The sequence below is a fragment of the Triturus cristatus genome, chromosome 2_1, assembly GCF_964204655.1.
Source record: "Triturus cristatus chromosome 2_1, aTriCri1.1, whole genome shotgun sequence".
Lineage (NCBI taxonomy): Eukaryota > Metazoa > Chordata > Amphibia > Caudata > Salamandridae > Triturus > Triturus cristatus.
The window spans coordinates 686259389-686276915 of NC_140581.1; the positions used below are offsets into that span (position 1 = coordinate 686259389).

The following is a 17527-nucleotide window of genomic DNA, read 5'->3' on the forward strand; positions in this document are numbered from 1 at the left end:
CAGGTCTTCAGAGCTTGTGTCATTATCTGATTGGAGTTTTGTTGCATGCATGTCATGCTCTTGTTAGACCTGTCCTGATGCTTTAGTCGTGTGTCTTGTTTCAGAGGTCAAACATGTTTGTTTATTATCAGTTTTGCTCATTTCTACTTGCGCGTCTGATGTGGGCTTTGATGTGCGTTTGTGATTATGTAGCGAGGCCTGACAAAAGCGGGTCCTGTAGCTGGTTTAGCAGGTTGCTCCTCAGTGTATAGCAGCCATTTTATTAGTTTCAGATATGTTTGTTTAAATGTGACTGTTGACTCAAGATTATTCGTGTATTAATTTTCACAATACCACGTGATGGTGGTGTTATACCGTATCTGTTTACCAGTCGGGAGTACCTATCCTGCCACATCTGTAATTTGTTCCGGGAGGTCAGCCGCACTCACCCATTCAGTGACGCAGATTCCTCCTTCCCCTTAGCACGCGCCCAGGTTGGGCACAAGCGCATCTTCGGCAGTTGCAAATCATTGTCTAGGATGTGACTGGCTTCCTGCACTCAGCCTCTGATGCTTCTCTGAAAATATGCAGGTAATTCAAAATTTGCGAACATACGTGACAAGAATTTTCAATTCTATTAAGGACAGGGAGGCGAGGATTATGCTTTCTCATTTCTTTATTAGAAATGCTTAGCAGCCAATAAAAACTCAGTAGGTAAAAAGAAATACTACAGTACCCATAAACACCAGGGTATCACGTGACCAACCATAGAGACCATAGTATAAAAGGTCATGTAGAAAGTATCACGTCCTCTTTCTTTGTTGAGGAAAACAGTTCAATTAAAACAGGAAGTCCAAGAACAACGTTGAACATCAGGAATAGAAAAAACCATCAGCAGCAGCAGAAAGTCCACCTTGAAGAACCCAGGACTCGACGGCAGTAGAACCTCGGAAACAGAAGAGCATCGAAAGCAGGATAAACCAGAGGAGCAGCAACACCGTTACTTCGGGTCAGAACCTAAAAAGATACAGACTGCCGTAATACACATCCAATATAGGTAGTATGAAATCACAATAGGGGGGGGGTTAGAGAAATAATTAAGCACACTAAACATAATGCATATGTAAAAAGCAACAGTATAAATGCATAATATGTGCAGAAAACAATAGAAACGGGTGGGATAATCCTCGCCTCCTTGTCCTTAATAGAATTGAAAATTCTTGTCACGTATGATCGCAAATTTTGAATTCTATGTCAGGACAGGAGGCTCCGATTATGCTTGTTCAAAGCTTATCCACCACCACAGAAGCAATATGATCAATTGGTTTGTAATAAAAAGTTTTAAACACAGAATCAGAAGACCAATCTGCGGCCTTCATGATATCAAACAAAGTAACACCCATCGAGAATGCCTTAGAAGCTATAGCCCCACGTGCCGAATGAGCACCAAAAATAGAGACATCAATGCCGGCTTCAGACATGAGCCATCTAACCCAGCGAGCCAATGTAGCTGGGGTAACAGGCCGAAAAGGCTTCTGTAAAGCAATCAACAGTTGACCATGCATATCTGAACGTAAAGGAGCAGTACATACCTCATAATCCTTGACGCATTGGACAACGCAAAGGTTGGGATGATTAGGAAAAGAAGGATAGGTAATCGAGGAAGTATTTGTTTTGGTACATTTGGAAAGACCAAAAGTGACACCCTCAGGTGTAAAACTGCGACCTGCCAAGTCCAAAGCCCGAACATCAGACACCCGTTTGCAAGAAACCAGGCATAACAACATGGTCAGTTTGGCTGATAGTTGTTTACGGGAAAGCAAAGAATTGGAAGGCCAGGCTTCCAAGAACCTCAAAACAATGGATACATCCCATAAAGACACGTACTTAGGACCCTGGGGGAGTTGCCAGACAGATACCCTTAAGCAATTTAGTAATCAAAGGATGTTCACCCGCGGGTTTACCATCAATGGGAACGTGGCCTGCCGAAATGGCGGAACGGAAATTATTAACCGTCCGATAAGCCAAACCGGAGGAAGCAAGAGACGCTAAAAAGTTAATGATCAGAGATACATCCGCCGCAGCGGGATCAGTTTCCCATTGAACACACCAAGGACACCATCGCTTCCAGGAGCTTGAGTGGCGTTTATGAGTGTTGGGTGCCCAAGATCCACTTATAAACTTGAAAGCGTCTCGTGAAAGGCCTGGGACCGTCCAACGGTCCCCGAAAGTCGCCATGCCAGAAGACGGAGAGAGCCTGACTGAATCAGGGGGTGCGGATTGCCGAGAGGGTCCAGCAAGAGATTCCACTTCTGGGGAAGAAGGAGCGGCACTGCACAACACATTTCCAGGAGAACTGGGAACCAAGCTTGAGCCCTCCACAGAGGAGCAATCAGAATCAGTTCCGACTGATAACGCTTTGTGCAAGCCAGGACTCTGGGAATCATCATGAACGGGGGAAAGGCGTAGCACAGAAGGGGAGGCCAGGTCTGAAGAAATGCGTCCGTGGCCAGGGCTTCCGGATCCGGCCTCCAGCTGAAGAACCGGGGAAGCTGAGTGTTGAGGCGAGAAGCAAACAGGTAGATGTGACCCTGGCCCCAAACCAGACGAAGAGAACGGAAAATGCGAGGATGAAGCCTCCAATCGCTGAAATCCCGAAGGTGACGCGAATTCCAGTCCGCAATCTGATTGTTGCAACCAGGAATGTATTCAGCAATAACAGTGATCTTCTTTAGTAGACAAAAATGCCAAAAGTCTTTGGCGATCTCCGCTAATATCTTGGATTTCGTGCCGCCCAACTTGTTGACATAACGAACCGCGGACACATTGTCCATGCGGAGAAGAATGCAACAGTTGGATCGAAGGGGAGTGAAACAACGGATCGCAAAGGACCCCGCCAGGAGTTCCAGGCAATTTATGTGGAGAGTCAACTCGTGAAGAGACCACCGACACCCGGATGTATGACGTTACAACGCACACTTTTACAACGCATGCACTTACAACGCATTTTTTACAACGCATAATCCATTACAATGCATGACATTACAACGCATGACACTACAACGCATTTTTAAAAAATACCTTTACAACGCATTAACATTACAACGCATACTACCTTTACAACGCATACCATTACAACGCATAATATTAAATTACATTTAAGGTAAGTATTAGATAGTATAGGGGTAAAAATTACTATTCTAACTCCAGGGGGTGCAACAGTAGGGTAAGTGTTGGATAGTGTAGGGGTAAAAATTACTATTCTAACTCCAGGGGGTGCAACAGTAGGGTAAGTGTTGGATAGTGTAGGGGTAAAAATTACTAATCTAACTCCAGGGGGTGCAACAGTAGGGTAAGTGTTGGATAGTATAGGGGTAAAAATTACTATTCTAACTCCAGGGGGTGCAACAGTAGGGTAAGTGTTGGATAGTATAGGGGTAAAAATTACTATTCTAACTCCAGGGGGTGCAACAGTAGGGTAAGTGTTGGATAGTATAGGGGTAAAAATTACTATTCTAACTCCAGGGGGTGCATCAGTAGGGTAAGTGTTGGATAGTATAGGGGTAAAAATTACTATTCTAACTCCAGGGGGTGCAACAGTAGGGTAAGTGTTGGATAGTATAGGGGTAAAAATTACTATTCTAACTCCAGGGGGTGCATCAGTAGGGTAAGTGTTGGATAGTATAGGGGTAAAAATTACTATTCTAACTCCAGGGGGTGCATCAGTAGGGTAAGTGTTGGATAGTATAGGGGTAAAAATTACTATTCTAACTCCAGGGGGTGCATCAGTAGGGTAAGTGTTGGATAGTATAGGGGTAAAAATTACTATTCTAACTCCAGGGGGTGCATCAGTAGGGTAAGTGTTGGATAGTATAGGGGTAAAAATTACTATTCTAACTCCAGGGGGTGCATCAGTAGGGTAAGTGTTGGATAGTATAGGGGTAAAAATTACTATTCTAACTCCAGGGGGTGCATCAGTAGGGTAAGTGTTGGATAGTATAGTGTAATATTATGCGTTGTAATGGTATGCGTTGTAATGGTAGTATGCGTTGTAATGGAATGCGTTGTAAAGGTAGTTTTTAAAAATGCGTTGTAGTGTCATGCGTTGTAATGTCATGCGTTGTAATGGATTATGCGTTGTAAAAAATGCGTTGTAATGGTAGTGCGTTGTAAAAGTTGCGTTGTAAAGGTTGTTCCCCCCGACACCCCGTCGATATTGGACCGCACCGGGCTCCCCAGCCCCACAGGCTGGCATCGGACTCTATCACTATCTCCGGAGAAGAGCCGAACAGGGCTCGCCCATTCCAGGCTTCCATGTGGTCTAACCACCATTGCATCTCCCACCTTGCTTCCTCTGAGAGAGGAATTTGATCGGAATAGCGAAGGCCGTTCTGGAGATGACGGATCTTCAACCGTTGAAGCGCCCTGTAATGCAGAGGGCCCGGGAAAATCGCCTGAATCGAAGACGCCAATAGTCCGACGACAAGTGCTATAGATCTCAACGATACAGTCTGTTTGGAGATAATCGAAGCCAACTCCCTCTTGATGTAGTGAATCTTCTGATTGGGTAAGAGAAGTTGACGGGTCAGAGAATTGACCTGGAAACCTAGAAAGTCTATCACTTGAGATGGGATGAAAAACAGATTTCTGAGGATTCACCAGAAATCCTAGAGATTGTAACAGGTCGATCGACCATTCCAGATGAGAAATCAACTTGCGTGGACAATCTGCCATGATCAGAATGTCGTCCAAGTAAACAATCATGCGGACACCTCGAGCACGCAAGCATTCCACGACGGGCTTCAGAAGCTTCGTGAAGCACAAGGAGCTGACGAGAGGCCGAACGGGAGAACCTTGTATTCAAACCAGTCCCCCTGCCATTGGAACTGAAGAAACCGACGATGGGGGCTGAAGATTGGAATCGACAAATACGCATCTTTGAGATCTAGGCGAACCATCCAATCCCCTTCCCGAAGAAGATCTCGCAACAGATGGATCCCCTCCATTTTGAAATGGCGGTAAACTACCCCTCCGTTGAATTCCTTTAGAATGAGAACCAAACGGGATCCGCCCCCTCGTTTCTGAACCAGAAACACCGTGCTCACAAAACCTCTTGGATGACGGGTCGTTCGAAGGATTGCCTCTTTTGCGAGAAGGGAATCTATTTCTGCTGAAATTAACTCCTGATCCTGAAGGGAGAAAAACAACGGGGTTGGAGGGAGGATTTGAGGCTGGGGCTGGTAAAACTCTATCTTGTAACCCTGAACCGTTTCCAGCACCCAAGCATCGTTGGAGATTAGATGCCAATTGTGGAGAAAAAATTGGATCCTGCCCCCCAAAACCACCTTGGAAGCTGGAATTAACCTCACCTGAAGTCTTGGAGTCCTGGTGACTTCCTTGGTGTCCTCCGAATCGACCTTTCCTAAACTGTCCTTTCCCTTTGCGAGAGGGATAGAAGTTGGAACGGGTAGTGAAACCGGAGTCCTGACCACCCCCTCTGTGGGACTGGAATCCTCTCTGGGAATTCTGTTGAGAGCCACGGCCGAACGAGCGCCCCCTATGTTGTCCGGCCTTTGCAAAAACCGGCCGAAACACTCGCCGCAGCAAGGCTTGAGCCTTGTCAAGGCCACTGAAGGTGGCCACAAAGTGTGTAAGCTCCTTCAGGAACGGCTGACCAAATAACAGTCCTTGAGCCAAGGGGCCGGACTCAGAAGATGAGAGCTCCGCCAGCTTTGGATCGAGTTTAAGGAGAATGGAACGGCGTCGCTCGCTAGAAATTGCGCAGTTGGCATTTCCCAACTGGCAAATAGCCCTCTGGGACCATTCAATGAGCTCATCAGGATCAACAAGGGCTGAAGATTCCTTGGCGAGAACACCAAGATCCAGGATTTTAGTAAGCGGGCCCAATAAGTCCAACACTTTGTCTTGGCAGGAATACCAGGACCTGTCAAGACCTTTCTTGGGGTCTTTGGCGTACTTTTTGAGATATGTGACCATCGTAGGATCCACTTCTGGGGTTTCGGCCAAATGGTCAGCCAAATCGGGGCGTGGACACTCGGATCTCAGGCGAGCCCTGACATCCTTTTCAAAAGGTTGGCGAATATGAGCTTGAACATATTCTGCCACTGCAGGAGATGGCAACCAAGAAGAGGAGTTTGGATGAACAAAATCCGAGGGTTCAAAAGTAAGTATAGGGGGATGTGAGGGAGCGTCCACGAAGTGGTCCTTACGAGCCTTTTTCCGTGGAGGAGGATCCAGTTCAGAGGAAGTGGAGGAATGAGTGTCATCAGCATCAGTATCAGGGTAGGCGGAAAACGAAGTCCCAGCCGTCGCTTTAGGAGACGACCTGTCTGAAGACAAACTTTTAGCCAACTTTTGAAAGTCAGATTTGTGTGGATTCTTAGGAGATTTAGAGGATGCACGACCAGGTGGCAACCAGCCTTGTTGTTGAGCATAGAGAGACAAATTACGTTTTAAGGGGTTAATTGCACGAACAAGCGCCTTATTAACTGACTGTTGTACTCCCTGATCCAAAGCCTCAACCAAATCGTGCTCCAGAGAGCCAGAGGCATCATCGTCATAATAATAGTCATCTTCATAATAATCCTCCATTATGACACCGAAGTGCAGTAAAGTTTAATGCCCACAGAGATGACACAAATCAATAATGGCCAAAGGCACAATGCAGGGGAAGTGAAAAAAAAACCACAGCAAGCCAAAAGTGCAGGCAGAAGCCTGAACACAGTACAAGTATTAAACGTGGAGGGAGGGCTTGCTGTCACAGAAAAAACTGTCACTCTAGGCAAAGCCTATGATAAATTGTACAGCCCAAAAGCTTTAAATAACAAATGGGCGTATGTGGGGCAAAATACACAGGCTGTGGGCAATGGGCGCTTAATGCGACCTTCCTCTGACGAAAAATCGTCCGTTTTTGAAACAATATGGCCGCCGCACATGCGCGGAAACGGCCGCCCGGTATGCAAACAAAACGGAGTGTTCGCAGGCAAAGCGCGAGCCTCCAAGCCCCTTGTCTCCCTCTCCACAAGAAATGAAAGACGCGGGCGCGATGCGCCCGGCTTAGGGAAGGTGGAAACCTCACGCTCCCCGCAACAAAGGAAAAGCGGTGAGCGGAGAAAATACGCTACGGGGCAAAACGGAGTGCTCGCAGAACCATGGAAACAGAAGTAACAACAACGCGGCAACGCGCCTACATAAAGTGCCCGAGGGGCATTTAACAGGCATAAAATGCAATCTTAGAACAAAGCAATATACGCATTAACAAATAAAGAAAATACACTTAACTGGCTGCGGAGCAGCAAAGAAAGAGGACGTGATACTTTCTACATGACCTTTTATACTATGGTCTCTATGGTTGGTCACGTGATACCCTGGTGTTTATGGGTACTGTAGTTTTCCTCTTTATCTACTGTGTTTTTTTTGGCTGCTGAGCATTTCTAATTAAGAAATGAGAAAGCATAATCGGAGCAACCTGTCCTGACATAGAATTCGTTTGCACTGTCTGAATAGTTTTGTCTTTGTAGGCATTACCCAATTTAGTTAGTTCCCTGCCATATTTTCTTGGTTGTTGAAATTATACATTCTCTTTCCTGGGGTAGGAAGTCTTCATGGTACTGAAGGAGCATGCCCTACAGTAACAAAATAGAGTACTACATGTTTCGTGTTGTTAGGGGTCTGGGTTGGGTTTCTGTGCAAGACAAAGCATAAGAAATTAATACATGGATGTCTATAATCCCTATATAAATCTTACAAATAATATGCGAGCCATGACAGTAAACTAACACAGCCCTCTCAAAGAAGGTTTGAGGGCAAGGGTTATTTTGCAAAGAAAAGAATGTTAAACTGGGCCTTGTTATGTCAATCCTTTATTTTAATTTTGAAGTAACAAATATAATAGAAAATAAGTCAACAGAATAGAGGCAACGTTTACTGAAGAGGGATGAGTAAGGGACTGCACGCAGATAGGAACAATGGATTGTATATGGGGCACAAATCCATACATGTACATATGGCCTAGGTATTGCAAATATGTTACTGAGAACAAGAGCGTCAAGGTGGGCGATGACGTTATGTAAGAAAATATATGGGCACGTGTCTTACTGGTACAGCAGACTATGACGTTTTAAATAGGCATCCAACAAAATATAGTGACCTAAATGTTGACTACCATAAATGTACCACAGTAAGTGTACATATAGGTGAGTATATGCAATAAATATTTGCAAGGTAGGTAGTTAAGAAGAGTAAATCTATACTTACCTTCGCAATATTATGGTAATTGACATTCTGGTAATATTTTTGTGGATTGATAACTTTGTAGTTCATAGTCTGACATACAATTATATTTCAGTGACTTCTAGGTTAGGCTAAAAAGTTAAATCATACAGTTTCTTCAGGGAGATGTTGAGTTGTGTGTTGATGGTGCCAACAACTTAAACCGAGCTCCAGTAATGGTTTAGCTTGGGGCAGAAAAAAGCATGGGTTCCACAGTGGTATTCACTAGCAGTAGTTGCTCGATAAAAGGTTGACTTTTTGAAGTTTGCTAAGCAACGAAAGAGTCCTCTTTATGGATAAAAGAGGGTGAGAGAGTGATCTAGACAAATCTGGGACAGCTGCTAGTTCCTTCCCATTCAGACATGGGATTATTTGTTGATGAAGATTACAGGAGCGATTTTCTTTGAATAACTGTGAATTTAAATTCTTTAATTCTGGATTTGTTTTGGGAAACGAATGCCCTCTCAGTTGTTAAGCACATATTAATCTTTGAATTCTCGAAATAATAAAGGAATATGTACTTGGAATAATTGTTAAATGTTATTTAGTTCTTGTAACGTTCTGGATTATGTTGCCACTGTCTACCACAATACGCCTAGCCATTGCAAAGATGATAATGCTGCCTAGAGTACTGTACTATTTTACAATGATCCCGATATTTATCCCCACGAAAATGTTCCAGGCCCTCGATTCCTTGCTGTTAGAATTAGTGTGGGGCACGGGTCGACGCAGGGTGGCACTAAAGAAATTACAATGCGGACCGCAGCCGGGGGAGTGGGAGCCCCGAATTTCAGGGCCTATTGCATGCTGAGTCAGCTACAATAGCTCTCATACTGGCCTGCGGGCCGTAATTTGCAGGAAATAGGCTACACTCGCAGAAAGATGTCGCAAGGTAGATTACACGCAAAGTTATATAGCACGCACCCAATTAATAGCGCTGATTCTCTACTATTGCAAATAGCACTGAAGTACTGGAAATATGCTATAAAATACACACGGCCATGCATGCTCTATGCACTGAATACCCCTTTCGTATGACTTCCCATACCATCAGGTGTAGTCACGCAGGGACAGATGACAGAATGGGAGGAAGGGGGGATAACGACAGTGGGGACTCTGTTTCAGGAGGGCATTCTGATGTGCCATACCAACTTCGCAAATACCAATGGCCTGCCGGACAAAGAATGGACAAGACTGCTAGCATACCCGAAGACAGTGTCCCGTAAAGCGCGATTTAAATGGATACAATATCTGATCATACAGAGGGCATATCTAACGCCACACAGACTCCACAAGATGTTCTCTGCTTCGCCCTTGAACTGCCCGAAATGTTTAGAGGCTGATGCAGGGTTAGTACATATGCTGTGGGCATGTCCTGCACTGGCACACTACTGGGCGCAGATAGCGCAAGTGTTAACGGATGTCGTAGGTGGAAACACTTAGAACACAGCAAAGAGCTCTCCATTAGGGTTATACCCTCAACCCAAGGGATATAAGGTGCAGGCATGCTTTGCCAATCTAGCGTTAATACTAGCGAAGAGGCACATCACCAGCATGTGGAAGGCAGCAAGGTCACCAAACCTAGAGTCTTGGAGGGACGAAGTGATTAAGTGGAACCTTGCCGAAAGCGCTGCGATACGTAGGGAGAAGCAAAGAGGGCAGAGAAAAATACCGATAGCAATGGCATGGGATATGCTATGTGAAGCGTTCAAAAGCTGGAAAGCACCAACGCAGGTAGTGGAGGTATGATAATTGCAAGGGGGGGCTTTTTCCTTTCCTTTTTAAATTTTTTATTTATTTATGTTTTTTTAGACGCGGTCTTTGGTCCATAACACCTGCGAGTTATGCTGTTGGGTAGACCTCCCTGATGGGGTGAACAACTGTGTGAGGGAGGCGGATACTGTTCCTATGATACACTGGTGTATGCTGTGGTATACTGTAGTGGGCTATCTGTTCTGGCGAAATTGTAAACGTGCTACTCTGTTTGATTGAGCAGCTATCTATGGTGTTTCCCAGTTAGCTAACTGCGGGAGGGGGGAGGGGTGGTGGGAGGGATCCAGGGTGGTTAATTAGTGTTTACTTAAAACTTTAAACTGTGAGCTTACATTCCAGAATGTGGTACACACCAAAAGTGGGTACACATGACCTACCATGTTGATGTTAAATAACTATGTGCACTCTTACGGAGGAATGGCACTCATGAGCCAATACGTGATTTGTGGGGTTCTGAAGGTGTGCCGCATGGGTATACGTATGTACTGGCGGGGGTGCAATTGTTTGAATGTACAACTGAAAAACTCAATAAAGTTTGTGTTAAAAAAAAAACTCTTATTGAATTCTTTTTCATCCCTATGTTCCAGTATGGGCAGAATGCGATCATTCATCTGATCTACTTTAGTAAATAAAGCTGTATGATGTACTTGTTGGTTACTGTTTTGGTAGATCCAGGAAGAGTGAGGCTGCAGATGGCTTTCTAGTTGCTGCCCATAGAATATACTTATCGGAGATAGATGGTTTGTTAGAGAGGCTTCAAGTTTATCCGTTGTAGGCGCCAATGCACCGTCAGAGGGTGCTTTTAGTATTGGAATGCTGGGGCAGGCCTATCTGCGTCTTGATAGAGGCTGAAATCTGGAAGCTGGACTTTTTGAGTGAAATGTATAAATGTCTCCATTTCCATCGAAAGTTAGCATCCAGAAAAAATAATGAAGGACACATGAATAAAAACATGGACATAGTATGCAGTATTATTGCTGAGATTATTATCTTGCTGGTGTCACGTAGAGCTCACCAGGAGAAGCTGAATGGAGGCCAAGGCATGTTCTCTTTTATTTCAGAAAAAACGTTCTTGATTTAGGGTGAATCTGAAGTCAAGGTGCTTCAAGACAATTGTGCTTATGGGCTTCATTTAAATTTTCAGCCTGGGAAACTGAGTCTTAGCCAATGATCAGTCAGACATAGGAAGGTATTCTCTTGGGTGAGCTGGTATCAGGCATGAAGCAAAAAAGTCCACTTCTAGTAGGGGATATGAAACAGGGTGTTCAAGGTCATCAATGAACAAGAGGACATTATCAACATAGGCTTCGTGCTTAGACTTGTGTGTATTGTGATGCTTTCAATAGTTTGGTTGTTTCTTGTTCTCTTTAGTAGTAGTTCAAGAGTGAATATGCAAATAAAGAAGGCATTCTTGAACATGTTTGTCTCATTCATCTATAAAGCCTGAATCTTGAAGACAAGTTGCAGGTAGTGTGTACTAATACAATTAGATTGGCATAAAGAATTTTGAGTCAAAAATAAGGCTTCCATGGTCCATACCCCTCAAGCTCTTTGAAAAGGTAAGCCCATTCCACTCTATCAAAGGCTTGCACCACATCAAGGTCGATGTCGCACCTTATTCTGTATAAAGAATCCTCTGTTGGGCATATGGTATTGACCATGAATCTCCTGGTGTAGAGGATCTCTGCCTTGGAAAAGCTGTATTGGTCTGGATGTAGCAGGTATGTTTGAACAGACTAAATGGGTGGCTAGAATGTTTTGCTTCAGAATTACAAGCATTGTTTATCAAAGAGATGGGAGTCATCTCTTTAGTTAGCCAAGGATCCTTGCCGTGCTTCTGGATAAGGGTGATAATGTCTCAGTGTAAGAGGCCTGGACGATTTGACATTCATGCAGTGTATCAACAGAGAAGACAGTTTTGGCATCAGTTCTCCTTGAAATGGTTGGTAGAAGTCAGGGGGGAGGGCATCCAGGCTTTGTTCTTTCCTCTCTTGAGTGCCTATATGCAGGAGCTCGTGATACACATGCGTTCAAGTTCATGTGCGAGCTTGCACTACAGTGAGACCTAAGCAGCTATTTTTTGCAGAGCAGTAGCTAAGAGATGTCCAAAAACGTGCTGGGTGCTCCACAAACAGACACAGACTGGAGAGAATGTGTACCAAGGTACACAAGGCTGACATTTTATTGATCTTTATAGGAATTAATGCATCATACTGACAAACCTTGGTCTTCTCAATATCTTTACTTGTCTCTCAGCGTCTTTGGAACAACGTACCAAGGAACCAGATGCTTCTATACTGTAGCATCAGAAAGCTAAGTGGCATATCTTTTTGTGCAAGTACGCAGGCAAGGTAACATACAAGGTGAAAGGTGAGAGGCTGAGAATGAGATAAACCTGTACTAGTTGTTTCAAATCAAATCAAATCAAATCAGTTGTTTGTTAAGCGCGACTACTCACACGTAAGGGTCTCAAGGTGGGGGATGTGGGGAGGGGGGTTCGCAGGTTCCAGTCCATCAAGGAGGAGGTCTGTCGAAGAGCCAGGTTTTGAGGTTTCTTGCGAAGATGGGTAGCGATGTTATCTGTCTGAGGTGGAGCGGAAGGTTGTTCCACGCTCTGGCCGCACGGAAGGAGAAGGAGCGTCCTCCCGATCTGGTCTTTCTGGTGCGGGGGACCACGGCATACGAGAGCTGGGCTGATCATAGGGTCTTTTGGGGTGCGTGGAATTTGAGTCGGCTATTCAGGTATGCTGGTCTGGTGTCATGGAGGGCCTTGTGAGCGTGGGTTAGCATTGTGAAGGTGACTCTAGCTTCGATGGGGAGCCAGTGGAGTGTGAGCAAAGTGCTGAGAGATGTGGCAGTCCCTTGGCAGGTTGAGGACCAGTCTTGCGGCGGCGTTTTGGATGTTCTGTAGCTTGCGGGTCAGGTTTTTGTTTATTCCGGCATAGATTGTGTGCCGTAGTCGAGCCTGCTGGTGACCAGGGCATGAGTGACGGTTTATCTGTGTTCGAGGGAGATCCATTTGAAGGTCTTACGTAGGAGGCGGAGGGTGTGGAAACAGGAGGACGAGACGGAGTTGATCTGGCGGTCCATTTTGAGCTCTGAGTCCAGTATGCTTCCCTGGTTGCATGCGTGGTCCGTGGGGGTAGGCGGGCTTCCCAGGGCGGGGGGCCACCAGGTGTCGTTCCAGGCGTCTGGGTTTGGGCCCATGATGAGTACTTCCGTTTTGTTAGTGTTTAGTTGTAGGCAGCTGTACTATAGAGTATGATACTTGGTTACCTCTTGAAGTTTCAATATTGGAGATTTCAAGACTAGATAAAGGTGAATTAGAAAAATACAGTCAACAACAGGATATGCAAAAGTCACTTGTCAGTGAGAGTGTATTGACATGTTAGGATTTATTTGGCATGAATGAGAAAAGAGTCAGAATGAACACAAAATAGGGATGTCACAAAGTTGAGATAATGGCAACAATATGGATGCCGCTCTCGCCATACAGTAAAAACGAACTAGAGGCAAAACACATGCAGGTCATACATGAAGCTTGCTATAGAGACAGAAGGGTAAGACACAAGGCAAACAGGAAGAGATAAGTCAGGAAAGATTTCAAGGCAAAAGTAGAAAGTATTGACACAACAACAGGACTAGTTGAGCCTCATCTGATCAGTTTCTTACCCTATTTGATATTGTACAGCATGTACTGACAACAGAATCAGCAGCCGTGCAGTGAAGCACAGGTACGGATCCGTTTGGAGTAGGCAGGGAAGTGGAGGTGAATCAGTATGATGTGTAGTAACTCTACTGGCAGGATCCACAGGTTCTAGGGAAATGCGTTGTTTTCCAAATGGGTTACCAACCAGGAGTCTACTTTCTGAACGTTCAATAAACCTTCAAAAATCAGATCAGCACTTTTGATACCAGCCTGAGAGTGAACGTGCTCATTTTTCACTCTAGCTAGCCCAACTGCTACTTGCAAGCTTGAAAGCCACTTTTTCACCCAGGTTTGCTTAAAGTTCATGGTTTTGCAGGGAGTTCTCAGAGGTAAGCAATAAAATATTCCAATATTTCATGACCTGCTCGAATACTCAGAATCTTTACTTCTCCTGGAAGTAATTCATTTCTACAGCTCCTGGAAACTGTGTGTTCGATACCAGATGCTAGATGCACAGCAGTCAGATATTTGTACCACAGCAGGGGCACAGTTTATTTGATACAGTGTGAGTGTGATCATATAAAATGTCCCTATTTTTAAATGCTATCCAGGACATAATGCCCATTATTGTTGCTGTGCCAATCAGTACCCCAGGAACACCACTGGAAATGCTAGTATTATTTGTCGAGGTACTAAGATGCCAATGTAAATTCAATACACATATGGAGCGTGGCTCTAGTATTCTAGAGCAGTGGTTCTTAACCTTTTGACTTCTGTGGACCCCCACTTAATTATTACTGGGAGTCCGGGGACCTCCCACTGAGTCACTTTTGGAATCCGGAGATCCCAGCTCAAGCAATTTCGATGATCTGAACTGCAAAACAATGCACAAAAATACAGAAAGAAGCATTATTATTTATTATTATTATTATTTATAGTTTGTAACGTGCTAGAATCGACTCTATACAGAGTATCTCTGCGCTCAGAAAAGAAAAATAGAAAGAAAGAGAAACCAGCAGCAACAGATTAGCATACAGTTCAATTCAATTAAAATAAAAATGTTTTGAGTTTTTTTCTAAAATTAAGATGTTCTGGACATTGCCTGAGCTCAAGAGGAAGTTTATTCCACAAAGTTGGTCCGACAACCGAAAGAGCTTTGCCACCTTGTCTGACCTTCTTTGTGATTGGTATTTTCAATAAAAGTTGGCTACTTGACCTGAGAGAACGTGTGGGATTGTATGGGATAAATTTATCCATCCAATGGGAAGGTCCACATCCATGTAGGCTCTTATGGATCAGACAACAAGTCTTAAAATGTATTCTCTTGCGGACTGAAAGCCAGTGTAATTTATCCAGGAGGGGCTTTGATGGCGTTCTTGGAGGGGCGTTCAGCACAAGCCTCGCTGCAGTATTTTGTATCACCTGGAGTTTTGCTAGGACACTCTCATTGGCTGACAGCAAAAGTCCATTGCAGTAATCCAGGCGACTCAACACTAGTGCCTGTACCAGGGTTTTTCTGATGGAGTCCGGTAAAATTGGAAAGACTTTTCGTAGGAGTCCAATAACATGGAAACATTGGCCAACCACCCAGTTGCCATGTTGTTTGAAAGTGAGCTCTCGATCGAGACGAACCCCTAGGTTTTTTACTACCTGTTTAGGTTCTGGCACTTGGCCAAGCTCACACGGCCACCAGTCCGGTGTCCACAACGTTCTTACCTCCCCAAAAAGCACAACTTCGGTCTTATTTACATTGCATTGGAGATAGTTCAATGTCATCCAATTTGCCACAGCCTTCATGCCTTCGGAAAAGGCTGTCTTCACTTCATGTGTGAGCTTTTTGAAAGGGAATAAGAGCTGGGTATCATTCGCGTAGGAGACGGGGATGAACCCAAAGTCTCTCAGAATTCTGGCCAGGGGTGCCACATAGATGTTAAAAAGAGTCGGGCTCAGACAGGAGCCCTGTGGCACCCCCTTCGTGATGCAAGTCTCAATCGACCGAAATGAGCCCATGTTGACAGCTTGGGTACGGTTAGATAAAAAACTCTTTAACCAGGCTAGTGCTGTACTCTCAATGCCGATCATAGTCAAGCGTTCGATTAAGATTTTATGGGATATCGTATCGAACGCTGCCGACAAATCTAATAGTACCAGGATAACAGAATATCCTCTGTCCTGGTACATGTGAAGATCATCTGTCACCGATAACAGGGCAGATTCGGTACTATGTTTTGGTCTAAAGCCAAACTGAGAGCTGTCTAGCCTACCAGTCTGTTCAATATAGTTTGATACATGTTTATTGACATGTTTCTCTATAAGTTTCCCCAAAAAAGGAAGTAAGGAGATAGGCCTAAGATTAGACATATCAGTCCAGGGAATGGAGGGGTTTTTCCTGATAGGCCTTACTAATGCTTTCTTCCATTCCCTAGGAACTTGACCCTCCATCAATGAGAGATTCACGAGACATTGAATCTGTGGGCTAAGAATCTTACCTACTATCGGTACAATTCTGGCCGGGATGATGTCTGAGGGGCTCCCACTCTTAATCTGGCCTAAATAGCATTCATCCAACAAATACACAAATTGTGAAATATCTGATTTAATTCACGAACAAATGTAAAAAAAAAAATTAATAGGAAGATTGAAGTTTTTCTAAATTCAATTGAGGCCAACCATCGTCCGTGCTACATTCTGTTTGATGCACTTGCACTGCTCCCACAAATCAATCTGAGGATACCAACATCATTTTTAGCCTTCAGTTTTAAAATCCTTTGCATCTACAAAACCTTTTGAAAATATTTATTTTTACATTTTGTTTCTTTATTTATATACACTTTAATAATCTATTAATAATATTTCGTTTTCTATACAGTCATGGACCCCCTAAATAGGCGCAACGGACCCCAAGGGGTATCCGGGCCACAGGTTAAGAACTACTGTACTAGAGTGTGGGCTAGAGTGCTACTGCTCTGTATGCCAGCCGTTAAATATGTTGAACGATATTAACAGAGCCCCATGTGCCGGTGATGTTTCACTGTGCCTTGGGGTATTCAGTGTGCTAGGCTAATGCTCAGAGGGGCCTATGCTGTTACTCAAGGTGCTTAGATTGGTGCAGGTTACTGAACTTACAGGGACAGGACCCGTGCAGTAATTGCATGTTAAGGATACTGCCACGGTGGTAGTTTCACAAAGCCTCTTTATGCAAAGCCTGCAGGCTGCCCCAGCACCCCATACGACGACCACAATCTGTCCTCCCACTCCTCCTCATCCCATAAAAATGCTTGAGGGCCTATGAAGGGATGCAGGAGGGGATAGGGCAAGATGAGGTGGAAAGTGGGTACACACCTTACTGGGAACTGTCCATACCAGTTGCTAAGCACGTAGAGATGGGCATTACATACTGCAGCTTATATGGAGACTGACTACATTACCTGTCAACACACGAGGAAATTGGAATTTGGCAGTATAGGTCAAAACAATCAAACTCCCTATAAAGTTGTCTCTACATCCTACAAGAATTTTTACTGCAAATCAAATACTAACATCTCAGAAGAACATATTTGATAGGAACCCCTTCAAAGTAAAACAGAGGATATTTGTGAGGGGATTGGAGGCGGCAGCTGCCAATGATCAATAAAGACCATCACTTAACTGTGTGTTTTTTAAGCCCAGAAGAAAAGCAAACAACAGCACCCTTGCTCTGAAGGTCTCTACAAGAGAGGGAGAGAAAGCAACGTGTTAGTAAGAACCTGTATTGAATTAAAAGAAAGACTAGGCCCAAGCCTTGCAATATCTCTTAGACTTACTGCCCTCTGGAGTGCATATTCTTACAAAGCT

The 17527-nt window shown here is 44.4% G+C and overlaps 1 long non-coding RNA gene across 1 annotated transcript in view; it reads right to left on the reverse strand.

Moving 5' to 3' along the window:
* Positions 1-729: 729 nt before the first annotated feature.
* LOC146865763 (uncharacterized) overlaps positions 730-17527 on the reverse strand; it is a 65615-nt gene continuing 48817 nt past the window's right edge. The window contains exon 3 of the long non-coding RNA XR_014970337.1: positions 730-996. This is a non-coding gene — a long non-coding RNA (uncharacterized LOC146865763). The remainder of the gene's footprint in view (positions 997-17527) is intronic.